Source organism: Rhinatrema bivittatum, unplaced genomic scaffold (assembly GCF_901001135.1).
Source record: "Rhinatrema bivittatum unplaced genomic scaffold, aRhiBiv1.1, whole genome shotgun sequence".
NCBI lineage: Eukaryota > Metazoa > Chordata > Amphibia > Gymnophiona > Rhinatrematidae > Rhinatrema > Rhinatrema bivittatum.
Genome location: NW_021820565.1, coordinates 27,841 through 42,215, shown reverse-complemented (window position 1 = coordinate 42,215; position 14,375 = coordinate 27,841).

Here is a 14,375-nt window from a genome sequence, read left to right as displayed (position 1 = left end):
CACCCAGGGCCTAGTTCTAGCTCCTCAGGCGGTACCCCGGATCTAGCCAGGGGGACCTCCCCACAGACGGGGACCCCCAAGGAACCAGCGCCTCTCGGCTTTGACCCAGCGTCAATCTCATGGGTGGAGTTCTTCAAGGGGATTCATGCCTTCATTCAAATGCAAACTGAACCCCGGGCTGACCAGCCACATGCTCCACTGGAGGACCCTCATGCCCCAGGCCCTTCAAGGCACAGGCTTCCACTACCTAGAAGCCCTACTTTTGGGGACTCTGACATCTCTGAGGAGGAAGCCGAACCCCTAGAAGAGAGGGAGCTTCCCCTGGGGACAGAGCCTCACCAAACCATGAGACGCTTCTTCACAAAGGACGAGCTCCCAGACCTGGTCACCCAATGTCTGACGGAACTCGCTATCCCGGGCCCAGGTTCTTCAGGGGAACCTAAACCAAATCCCCTGCTGGAGGGCCTTTGACAGACTGCTCGCCATTTCCCTCTGTTACAAGCAGCACAACAGCTGATTGACCTGGAATGGAATGCACCGGAGTCCACATTCAAAGGGGGACGCGCCTTGGCAGCCCTGTACCCCCTGGACCCGGCAACCAAAGATCTTCTCGCATGCCCAAGAGTTGATGCCATGGTCTGCGCGGTCTCTAAGCGCACCACTATCCCAGTGGAGGGAGGAGCTGCGCTTAAGGATGCACATGACCGACGTATGGAGTCCATCCTCAAACAATCATTTGACGTTGCCGCTATGTCCCTACAAATTGCGGCCTGCTGCACCGTGGTGACACGTGCCTGCTTATCACAAACCAGGAACAACACTCTGGGAGAAGACATGGAACCAGCAGTTTCATTCCTTGCGGACGCGGCCTCCGACCTAGTTCGCACAGCGGCCAGAGGGGTGTCATTGGCGGTGGCAGCCAGGAGGCAACTCTGGCTCCGAAGCTGGTCGGCCGATGCCTCTTCCAAAACACGCCTCACAAGGATGCCCTTCAAAGGATCCCTCCTGTTCGGCAGCGAACTAGAGAAACTGGCTGACAAATGGGGCGAGTCCCCATTACCCCGCCTGCCGGAAGATAAGTCAAAGAGAAACCAGCGACCCTTCCCCAGGTCCTCCAGGGGCAGATGTTCACAGCGCTTCAATCCTTATAGGAGCAACTATCAAGCCCCCCACCCTGCGAGCAGGAACCAGTCCTTTCGGACCAAGCACAACAAGAGGGGAGCCAGCTCAGGTACAGGCCCCAGCCGTACCCCACAATGAGATTCAGCCGACCCATCCATGGGAAGAAGCCATAGGGGGCAGACTAGCTCTATTCTACCACAGATGGGTGGAGATAACTTCGGACAAGTGGGTCCTAGCCATCATTCGGGAGGGGTACTATCTGGATTTCCTACGAACCCCTCCGGACAAGTCGTGGAGTCCCCCTGCCACGACCTCCTCAAGAGGGCGGCAGTGGAAGCTACGCTGTCCAGACTACTGGCCCTTGAGGCCATAACCCCAGTACCTCCACAGGAAATAAATACTGGACATTATTCCATTTATTTTATCATCCCCAAGAAAGAGGGAACATTCAGGCCCATCTTGGACCTCAAGGCGGTCAACCACCACCTCAGGATTCCTCGCTTCTGCATGGAAACCCTATGCTCCGTAATAAGGGCGATACAACCGGGAGAGTTTCTCACATTCCTGGACTTTTCGGAGGCCTACTTACACATACCAATTCATCAGGAACACCAGCGCTACCTACGCTTCAAAGTCCTGGACCGTCACTACCAGTTCTGGGCACCCCAGACGTTCACCAAGGTAATAGTGGTGGTGGCGGCAACACTGAGGAAGGAAGGAATCCTCGTTCAGTCTTACCTGGACGATTGGCTGATCAGGGCAAGTCACCGGAGGAAAGCCGTCAAGCAACCAGCAGAGTCATAACTCTACTGGAGAGCCTAGGATGGGTGGTCAACACAAACAAAAGCTCCCTACAGCCCTCACAGTCGCTGGAATACCTGGGAGTCCGATTCGACACCAAAGAGGACAAGGTCAGCCTGACCCCCACAAGGAGATCAAAATTGTGGAACCGGCTGCAAACATTGCTGAACGAACCTCGTCCCACAACATGGGATTACCTACAAGTCCTCATGCTGACGGCATCCACACTGGAAGTTGTGCCATGGGCGCGAGCCCATATGAGGCCCCTACAGCGCTCACTCCTATCACGGTGGAGCCCACGGTCCCAGAACTACACCATATGTCTATCCTCCCGGGCAGAGTTCGGACCCAGCTACGGTGGTGGCTACAGGCCAACCACATGTGTCGGAGATCAAGACTATCCTCCCCAACCTGGACCCTGCTCACCACAGATGCCAGTCTACGAGGATGGGGACCACACTGCGAGGAGTTGACCGCCTAAGGGCAGTGGAACGCAGAAGAGGCGGGATGGAACATCAACCGCCTAGAAGCGCGGGCAGTCAGACTAGCCTGTCTGCGGTTCGCTCACAGACTTTGAAACAAAGCGGTCAGAGTAATGTCGGACAACGCCACGACAGTGGCCTACATCAACTGGCAGGGGGGAACCAGGAGCCAACAGGTGTCCTTAGAAATAGACCCCCTGATGGCGTGGGCGGAAGCAAACCTCCAGGAGATCTCTGCCGTCCACATCACCGGGAAAGACAACATCATGGCAGACTTCCTCAGCAGGGAAAGTCTAGACCCAGGAGAATGGAGGCTATCGTCTGCAGCCTTCAAGATGATAGTATATCGGTGGGGGACACCGGACATGAACCTTCTGGCAAACAGATCCAACGCCCAAGTATCCAGATACTTCAGCTGCAGACGGGAACTGCAGTTCCAAGGGATCGATGCCCTGGTACAGACCTGGCCACCGGGGACTCTGCTATATGCCTTCCCGCTGTGGCCTCTTATTGGGCAGAGTCATTCACAAGATACAACTACACAAGGGACTAGTACTTCTGGTGGCTCCGGATTGGCCAAGAAGACCCTGGTACGCAGACATGAGAAGACTGCTGGCAGGGAACCCACTAACCCTGCCCCACACAGGGACCTGCTACAACAAGGTCCGATCCTCCACGAGGACCCAGCTCAATTCTCTCTTACGGTCTGGCCATTGAGAGGGCTCGCCTGAGAAAGAGCAGATACTCGGGGGCGGTAATCGACACGTTCCGCCGAGCACGCAAGTTCTCCACATCGTTAACGTACATAAGGATTTGGAGAGTATTTGAAGCCTGGTGCGAAGACCACAACATCAAGTCACGCTCATTTAAAGTTCCCGTGATCCTGGAATTCTTACAGGATGGACTACAGAAGGGTCTATCCCTCAACTCCATCAAGGTACAGGTGGCCGCATTGTCATGCTACGGCTCCAAGAGCGAGGGCGACAGCATAGCTTCTCACCCGGACGTGTCACGCTTCCTGAAAGGAGTCACATTCGCCCACCACTAAAGTGGCCGGTACCTCTGTGAAATCTCACTCTCATTTTGGACTTCCTAGCGGGAACTGCCTTCAGACCCCTCCAAGGCCTGTCCCTCTGCCTGTTAACCTTAAAGAAGGTGTTCTTGCTGGCAGTGTGTTCAGCCCGCTGCATCTCGGAACTACAAGCTCTGTCCTGCCGTGAGCCGTTCCTCAGACTCACTCCGGAGTCCATCCAACTACGCACGGTCCCCTCCTTCCTCCCCAAAGTGGTTTCTCTCTTCCACCTTAACCAGACCATCTCGCTACCAACAACGGATGGCTTGAAGAAGTCGGAAGAAGACCGTAGTCTACGCCACCTCAACATCGGCAGACTCCTATCCAGATACCTGGAAATGTCGGAACCCGTATGAAAGACGGACTACCTTTTCGTCCTCCACAGCGGAAAGAGACAAGGGGAAGCGGCCTCACGGGCAACCATCGCCCGCTGGATCAAGGAAGTCATCAAGGCAGCCTACGTAGAAGCTGGCAAGCTACCTCCTCTACAGGTCAAGGCCCATTCTACCAGAGCCCAGGTGGTATCCTGGGCAGAAACTAGAATGCTGTCACCTGCCGAGCTCTGCAGGGCGGATACATGGTCCTCCATCCATACCTTCTCCAGATTCTACTGCCTGGATGTTCAGGCTCGGGCGGACACGGCATTTTGCAAGAGCAATACTAAGTGGGTCACAGGCAGCCTCCCACCCGGTTCGGGAGTAGCTTTTATACATCCCATTGGTCCTGAGTCCATCTGCTACACGCTAGGAAATGGAGATATTACTTACCTGATAATTTTGTTTTCCTTAGTGTAGACAGATGGACTCAGCATCCCACCCTTGGCTGCCGTCACACATGGTCTCAAATGATTCAAGGGTAAGCCATGTTTTCATTACCTAGGACATCCACTCTACCGGGTGTCGATGCCTTCCGGTTGAGTAGACTGGCGGTCTCCAGCTATAGTCAGTCAACCAGTTCCAGTTACTCAAGTTTTAACGTTTAACCAAGTTATGAAGTTAACCAAACTATTAAGTTAATCAATCAGTCAGTCACAGATATATCCACAATGCGTTTCGAGGAGAATACTGAAGAGCTGCACTTCCTGCAGGGGTATATGTACTAGGGTCTGACATCAGATTGAAATCTGATCTGTCTGCAACTGCTAGCAGGAGTACACTACACCCATTGGTCCTGAGTCCATCTGTCTACACTAAGGAAAACGAAATTATCAGGTAAGTAATTTCTCCATTCTTATTCCAAACTGGGCTTTCTGAGGCCGGCTGCTGGTTAGCACAGACCCAATTATGGGGCTGGGATTGGCGTAAGGCATGGAAAGTGGGAGCAGTAGCAGAAAGGCAGCCTGCAGGTGAAATTGGGACTTAAAATGGGCAGAGAGGAATGAAGCCTGAGTCTGTCTAAACTGTACAGACACTCTGCTACCGTAGACACTTTCTGTGCGAGGAGCTGGAATGGCCCAAAAGAAAGCAGTCTGCTGCTGGCTTTAAACTCCCTTTGCAGTGCATTGTGGGAACTGCAGGATACTCTTGTTTTTGTTCTAAATTAAGAGGGCTACAAGTTCCAGCATGCACTGGGGGAAGATCAGGTGAGCACTGTTGTTTACAGGGTGCCTCACTTCCTGGGAAAGGGAAGGGAGGCCCAGGGAATGCTTAAAAACGGTGAAAAGTAATTAAGGGAAGCAGGAGGAGGGAGCAGACTGAATCAGCGAATTTCATGTCATAATAAGGGATGACTGATGGCCTCTTGCGGTGCTGAACTTATAGTGCCAAGGGGTGAAAGCAGGTCAGTACCAGGTCATCAGACACAATCTGGTATTCCCTGGCCTGCAGCCACACAAAGAGTTCACCAAGTGTGGACCGTTATCTGAGATCAGAAACCGCATTCTGTGACTGTGCACCCAGCTTTTCACACCAACAGATTCTGGCAGATCAGGACCCCTTACCTATAGCATTTGGGCTATCTGTGCTCTTTACCACTGCTTCCCAGCTGTCACCTGTACAGCCTGCAGCCTGTGCTAAGTGACTAGCAGTATTTTTACAGGGTGAGCAGCCTGGATAATTTAAACAATGCTGCTTGAACATGCCTTGCTTTCGGATTTGGCCATAGAAGCAGCCCCATGCTTTATCCCTAATATCTGCCTATCAGTACCCCGGACCATAAGTCAGGGCCCAGTGTTGGCTGTTGTCTGAATCCAATTCCTTTTTTAGCCCTGCCATTGAAGAGGAGAAAAATGATGGAAGCTAATTGGTTTAAGGAAGTAACAGCTGCTCCATGCAGGTTACCCCCATGCGCTGTTTTCATTTCCATAGCTTTTAGGGATCCATAGTATTTATCCCATGCCTTTATTAATTAGTTTATCCCAGGACAAGCAGGATGCTAGTCCTCACAGATGGGTGATGTCACTGACGGAGCCCTATTGCGGGAAAACTTTGTCAGAGTTTCTAGAAACTTTTGACTGGCACTTGAGTCCACTGAGCATGCCCAGGATGCCATGATATTCTCTGCCACAGGGGTCTCTCTTCAGTCTTCCTTTTTCTGCGCTGCTGTAAGCATCGCAGAGATAGGAATCCTGTGAGTTTCCTCACAGATGTTTGACTGAAAAGTCAGTGTTTTTCAAAATAATTTTCTCCCACAAGGGATCTTTCTCTCTCATTTCCACCGGACGGTGAGAAGTTAGTCGCGTTTTTACTGTAAGTAAAAACTTTCTCTCTCTCAAAAATTTCTCCCTCTTTTCATCGATGGCTGTTGGTGAAAAGATGGCTTCGGGATTTAAAAAATGTCCGATCTGCAATCGGACTATGTCCATAACAGACTCACACCTTGAGTGTGTTCTCTGTTTAGGAGACAAGCACGATGTCTCATCCTGCCCTCAGTGTGCAGAGATGACTCCCAAAGGAAGAAAACTGAGACGAGAAAATGGAACACCTTTTTCATCTCCAGCCTCTTCCTTCTCCTTCGATGTCGACGAAATCGTCCCCAGCAGGAGTTTCCAAAACATTTTTGCTGAAAAAACGTCGTCTGGGGGATCAGGAGATCAAGTATCGCCATCAACTTCGACATCGATAAGGTCGGTAGTCGAGCATAGGCCCAAACATAGACATCGACACACACCAACGTCAGCATTTAACTTCCTCCCCGGGGGAACCGACCGCAAAACAACAAAAGGACCAGGAAACTCCGCTACCACCGTCAGGGCCTACATCATCGATCGAACTTCCGCAAACATTGGTGGAGGTATTGTCAACACCCACGCTGCCACCGCATACAGTTACTCCATCTACCCCAGCTATATCGCAGGAATTGTCGATTTTTATAAGACAAGCGGTAATCGAGGCCCTAAAGGAACAAATTCCTGCGACCGTGCCGATGCCAGTGATCATGCCGATATCAATGCCATTGTCAGTGACCTCGCTAACACCGGTAACCATACCGATAACCCTTTTGATGCCGGCACCGATGCCAGGGACTAAATCGATGACAACTACAGTGACTTCAAAACGACACTGCGGATAACAGCTCCATCCTCGATCCTGAAGCCGTTACCATCCGTGCCACTCCCTCCTGAGGATCCAGGACACCCACAGTAATGAAGATATCACGATCTGCTTGATTCTCTTCCTTCTGCTCAGCAGGAAGAGCATATGGAAGAGTCACCTATTGAAGATCCATTACCAGGACATCCAGGAATTCCTCCATCTCCCAAAACTTCAACAACTTCTCCACAAATCCAAGACTATGATACTTGGAGTGATACATAATCTGATACTTCATCTGAGGACTTTGTCAGATCCATCTCCACCAGATCCATGGAAGAAATCTCCTCCAGAAGATTTTTCCTTCACAACTTTTGTCCAGGAAATGGCTGACACCATTCCATTCAAATTAGCCACAGAACAGGATACCAGACAGCAAACCCTGGAGGTACTTCAATTTGTAGACCCTCCAAAAACAAGTGGTAGCTATACCAGTGCATGATGTTCTCCTCGACTTGCAACATCGTATTTGGGAACATCCCTGTTCAGTGCCAGCTGTTAATAAACGAATGGACAGTACATACTTAGTGCAGTCTGCTCCTGGCTACCAGAAGACGCAGCTCCCTCACCAATCGGTAGTGGTGGAATCTGCACAGAAAAAATCCAGAAGAATCAGACCACATTCCTCAAATCCCCCAGGTAAAGATCACAGGTTTTTGGATTCCCTGGGTCGGAAGGTCTACCAAGGGGCCATGTTAAATTCGAGAATCTCTTCATACCAACTTTACATGACCCAATATCAAAGAGATTTATGGAAACAAATGCAAGAGTTTATTCCATCTCTTCCATCTCAATATCAGGAGGCAGCTCAGGCCATCATCCATAAAGGATTGGAGGCAGGTAAACATGAGGTACGCGCAGCCTATGATGGGTTTGAGACAGCTTCCAGGGTAGCTGCATCAGGGATCAGTGCCAGAAAATGGGCATGGCTTAAAGCCTTGGATCTCAGGCCTGAGGTCCAAGATAAATTAGTGGATCTGCCATGCTTGGGAGATAATCTTTTTGGATCCAAGGTCTAGGATGCAGTTACTCAGTTAAAAGAACATACTGAAACCCTGAGACAGCTTTCCTCAATCCCACAGGATCCCCCTACGCACTCGGGGCGTAGGCCTCAAAGGAAAGAAACTAGAAGACCCTTTTATAGACAAAGGAGGTACTACCCTCCTACATCTAGGACCAGGCCTTCTAGAACACAGCAAAGGCCTCAGCCCAGACAAACTAGGGCAACTAGGCCTCAACCTATGCCGCAGACAGGGCCTGCTGCCGGCTTTTGAAACCACTTCCAGAGAACACAGCTACCTCTCCAATCCTCAGCCAGAACTTCCAGTAGGAGGTCGAGTATCTTGCTTTTACAATAATTGGATTCCAATAACAACAGACCAATGGGTACTTGCAATAATTTCTCGAGGTTACCAACTCAATTTCCTCTCAATTCCAACAGCTTCTCCTCCGAGACCTCTTTCTCTCAGCGAAAGTCACATACTCCAATTGCAAGTAGAATTATCCACCCCTCTGAAAGCCAGGGTTGTAGAACCAGGACCCAGGACTCAGCAGGGCAGAGGATTCTATTCCCGTTATTTCCTCATTCCAAAGAAAACCGGAGGCCTACGTCCCATCCTAGACCTCAGAAACCTCAACAAATTTCTGAAGAAAGAAAAGTTCAGGATGGTTTCTCTAGGCACCATGCTTCCACTTCTTCAAACAGGAGATTGGCTTTGTTCTATGGATTTACAAGATGCTTACGCTCACATTCCAATATTCCCTCCTCATCGCAAGTATCTGCGCTTCATGGTAGGTCATCAACACTTCCAGTACAGAGTACTACCATTCGGACTTGCCTCTGCTCCCAGAGTATTCACCAAATGTCTGGCAGTGATAACAGCACACTTGCACAAGGAAAGTGTCCATGTATTTCCCTACTTAGACGACTGGCTAATCAGAAGTCAATCTCAACAAGGAGCTCTAGCTTCTCTCAGTCAAACAATTACTCTACTTCATTCCATGGGCTTTCTCATCAATTATCAAAAGTCCCATCTCATTCCGTCTCATCTGCTTCAATTCATAGGAGCAGAACTGAACACCATCTTCTCAAAGGCCTTTCTACCCGAGGATCGGGCAGATACACTTTCCCTTCTGGTAAATTTCATTTACGCAATGAAACAAGCAACAGCTCATCAGTTTCTAATCTTACTGGGCCACATGGCTTCCACGGTTTATGTAACTCCTATGGCAAGGCTAGCCATGAGAGTAACCCAATGGACTTTAAGATCACAATGGATCCAGGCCATTCAACCACTGTCCTCTCCAATTCAAGTAACCCACCAGCTACGTTCATCTCTACTTTGGTGGGTGAACAAGGACAACTTGTGCAAGGGCCTACCCTTCCAACAACCAGTCCCACAGATAACTTTAACTACAGATGCATCCACCTTGGCTTCAGGAGCTCACATAGACAATCTCCAAACCCAAGGTACTTGGACAAAACTCGAAGCAACATTTCAAATCAATTTTCTGGAACTTCGAGCTATACGTTATGCTCTGCATGCGTTCAAGGACTGCCTCTCACACAAGACTGTTCTCATCCAAACGGACAACACAGTTGCCATGTGGTACATCAACAAACAGGGAGATACGGGCTCGTATCTCCTTTGTCAAGAAGCTGCACAGATTTGGGGCTGGGCCCTGAACCACTCAATGTTCCTCTGGGCCACTTATCTAGCAGGCATTCACAATGTAGTGGCGGATCGACTCCGTCGTCAGTTCCAACCACATGAGTGGTCCCGGGATCCCTCAGTAGCAACCAGGATATTTCGATGTTGGGGACAACCAACAATACACCTCTTTGCGGCACATCTGAATCACAAAGTGGACAACTTCTGTTCTCTCCACAAATAGAAAAACAAGCCAGCCAAGGACGCTTTTGCTCGCCCTTGGAACTCGGGCCTTCTATACGCGTATCCTCCGATATCACTCATAACCAAAACTCTAGTGAAGCTACAACAGGACAAGGGGTCCATGATATTCATAGCCCCACATTGGCCTTGACAAGTATGGTTTCCCACACTTCTAGACCTCTCGATCAGGGATCCTATTCGTCTGGGTGTAGCTCCCACTCTCATAACTCAGGATCAGGGTCGGTTGCGCCATCACAACCTCCAATCCCTATCCCTGACAGCATGGATGTTGAAAGCTTGATCTTACAACCACTCAACCTTTCAACCAATGTATCTCAAGTGCTTATAGCTTCACGTAAACCCTTCAACACAGAAGAACTATTCTTCAAAATGGGAAAGGTTTACTTTGTGGTGCAGGCAAAAGAATTTAGACCCTTTTACCTGCCCCACAACCTCTCTATTAGACTACCTATGGCATCTGTCAGACTCTGGTTTCCAGACTTCATCTGTCAGAGTACATTTAAGTGCAATCTCAGCTTACCATAACAAGATGGGAGATGCACCAATCTCTATACAACCTCTTGTCAGCAGATTTATGAGAGGTTTAACTCAACTTAAACCACCAATTCGGCCACCAGCTATAGAATGGGACCTGAATCTGGTTTTAACAAGACTCATGTGTTCTCCCTTTGAACCCATGAATTCCTGTGATCTCAAATTTCTCACATGGAAAACTATCTTCCTTATAGCCATTACATCAGCTAGAAGGGTTAGTGAGTTACAAGCACTTGTCACATACTCACCCTATACAAAGTTCCTACATGACAGGGTGGTTCTCCGTACACATCCAAAATTCCTGCCCAAGGTTGTCACGGAATTCCACTTGAACCAATCCATAGTTTTACCCACATTCTTGCCAAGGCCTCATTCTCACCAAGGAGAACGGGCCTTACATACCTTGGACTGTAAACGTGCGCTCGCATTTTACTTAGATCGCACTGCAGCCCATAGGAAATCCACTCAGCTCTTTGTATCTTATGATCCAAACAAACCGGGTAAGGCAGTGGGTAAACATATTCTATCCAACTGGCTAGCAGATTGCATACAATTTTGCTATGAAAAAGCAGGCCTTCCTCTCCAAGCGCGAGTAAAGGTGCATTCAGTAAGAGCAATGTCAACCTCAGTAGCACACTATCGTTGAGTGCCAATCCTTGACATATGTAAAGCTGCAACATGGAGTTCTCTTCACACCTTTGCAGCTCATTACTGTTTGGACAAAGAAGGATGACAAGATTCAGCCTATGGACAATCTGTCTTAAAGAACTTGTTTCCAGTTTAATCCCAACTCCTTCTACATCCAACCTGCTGTAATCTTCGGCTGATTCATTTTCAACAACAATACTTCACTGTTGCTTCATTGCAAAATGACTCGGCCTCTAGCTTGCTAATCACCCATATGTGAGGACTAGCATCCTGCTTGTCCTGGGATAAAGCAAAATTGCTTACCTTGTAATAGGTGTTATCCCCGCGGAGTTGGATATGTTACCTTTTATTATTTTATTTTTGCTAAAGCTTATTGCTACATCTGAAACTGAAGAGAGACCCCTGTGGCAGAGAATATCATGGCATGCTCAGTGGGCTCAGAGTGCCAGTCAAAAGTTTCTAGAAACTTTGACAGAATGTTTTCCCGTAATAGGGCTCCGTCAGTGATGTCACCCATATGTGAGGACTACATCCTGCTTGTCCTGGGATAACACCTATTACAAGGTAAGCAATTTTGCTTTACTTTTTTCTCACAGGACAAGCAGGATGTTAGTCCTCACATATGGGTGATATCACAGGATGGAGCCCAATCACGGAACACTTTTGTCAAACTTTCTAGAACTTTGATTGGCACCTACTGGGCATGCCCAGGATGGCATTAACCCTGCAACCAGCAGGAGTCCCCCTTCAGTCTTCTTTTTTCCATGCAGCAGTAGCCACGCGGGTTAAGGAGCTCCACAGAGATTCCTGACAGGAATTTTCCTCCCGGAATTACTTCATAATTTACTAGCCCACGGGATATATGATAGAGGTCTTTAAGATCATGAGAGGTCTTGAACGAGTAGCTGTGACTCTGTTATTTACACTTTTGAATAATAGAAAGACTAGGGGGCATTCCATGAAGTTAGCAAGTAGCACATTTAAGACTAATCGGAGAAAATTCTTTTTCACTCAATGCACAATAAAGCTCTGGAATTTGTTGCCAGAGGATGTGGTTAGTGCAGTTAGTGTAGATGGGTTCAAAAAAGATTTGGATAAATTCTTGGAGAAGTCCATTAATGGCTATTAATCAAGTTTACTTAGGGAATAGCCATTGCTATTAATTGCATCAGTAGCATGGGATCTTCTTAGTGTTTAGGTAATTGCCAGGTTCTTGTGGCCTGATTTTGGCCTCTGTTGGAAACAGGATGCTGGGCTTGATGGACCCTTGGTCTGACCCAGCATGGCAATTTCTTATGTTCTTATGTCCCCCTATTCAATTTTTGTTTCCGCGGTGGTCCGGCAAGTTTTTTTTACCTGATTCCGGTTGATTCCCGTCGAGTTCGGCCCTCTCGGCCTGCTGGCCGTCGACCGCACCGCGGCTACATTTTTTCAAAGGCCATGTCGTCGGGGTTCCGTCGATGCCCCGACTGCACTCGCACAATGTCCATTACTGACCCTCACAAGATCTGTGTAATGTGTCGCGGGAGCATGATGTCCTTACTTGCACCAAATGTGCCCTTATGACATCAAAAGGTCGCAAGGCCAGAATGGAGAAAATGGAACTTCTCTTTTCAGTCACAAACTCCAACGCCATCCATAGCCTTGACGTCGTCCGAACCGACTCCGTCTACATCGCGCCAGTATCGGGCACCGACCAGTGTCCATCCGGCATCGATGTCATGGCCATTGTCGCCCTCTGTTCCTCCTCAGGAAAATGACTGTGGAGATCGAGAAAAGCATCATCATCGACGTCACCATCCTCTGAGCTGCCGCCGAAGAAAGCCCGTCCAGAAAAGGCACCGTCCCTATCTGGCACCGGGTCACCGAGGCAACCTTCACCGGGACCGGTGATAGGAGCCTCGATTCCACCTCCAAAGGTGGTCCATCCGGCTACGCCTCCGCCTCGGACATCAGGGCTTCAGGTTTCCAAGCGGAGTTGAATCAAATGATTCAAGAGGCCATCGGCAGCGCGATGCAAGGCTTCAAGATTCCTCCCGTGCCGATTCCTGAACCGGCTACTGATCCAATTCCTGTAGCGCTGGCACCACTACTATTGAGGATGGAAGCACTGATCGCTGGCTTTCCAGTGATGAACCCGGTGCCCTCCTCTCCAATCCCTCTTTCATCAGAAGGAGAAACACAGTTACTCCCTCCATCGGGAGGCCTACCAATGCCCCGGCCATCGATGTCACCGATTCCGTCTTTGCTGCCATCGGTGCCGCTGTCCCGTCCATCAATGCCCTCGGTGCTGCTATCGATACCACCGGTGACTCCTTCGATGCCTCTTCAGCCTTTCCTCATAGGGAAGCTGTTCCATTCCCCTTATCATTGTAGTTGCCCTTCTCTGTACCTTCTCCACCACAGCTATATCTTTTTTGAGATGCGGCGACCAGAATTGTACACAGTACTCAAGGTGCGGTCTCACCATGGAGCGATATAGAGGCATTATGACATTTTCCATTTTATTAACCTTTCCCTTACTAATAATTCCTGACATTCTATTTGGTTTTTTTACTGCTGTAGCACACTGAGCCGACGATTTTAAAGTATTATCCACTATGATGCCTAGATCTTTTTCCTGGGTAATAGCTCCTAATATGGAACCTAATATCGTGTAACTACAGCAAGAGTTATTTTTGCTTATATGCAACAACTTCCACTTGTCCACATTAAATTTCATCTGCTATTTGGATGCCCAATTATAGCTATATAATGCAAGGTTCCACAATTGGAGTCACCATTCAGGAAAAGGATCAAGGTAGCCTTACTAATAATAAGTTGAAATATTCTGCTCAGTGTGCAGCAGCAGACAAGAAAGCAAATAGAATGCTAGGCTTATTAGGAAAGGAATAGAGAATAAACTTACCTCCTTCAATCCCCCAATGTTACTCAACTTTATCGTTGAAACTCTTTGTTAAAACTATATTGTTACTCTCCTAATTTTCCTGCCCTGTAAACGGTTATGATGGCAAAACCGAATATACGGTATACCAAACATGTTAAATAAATAAACAGAGAATATCAATGCCTCTGTATTACTCCATGGTGTGATCTCATCTTGAGTATTGTGTACAGTTCTGGTCACTGCATCTCAAGAAAGATATAGCAGAATTAGAAAAGGTGTAGAGAAGGGCAACCAAAATGATAAATGGGACGGAAAGATTCCCCAATGAGGAAAGGCTAAAGAAGTTAAGACTCTTCAGCTTGGAGAAGAGTCAGCTGAGGAGAG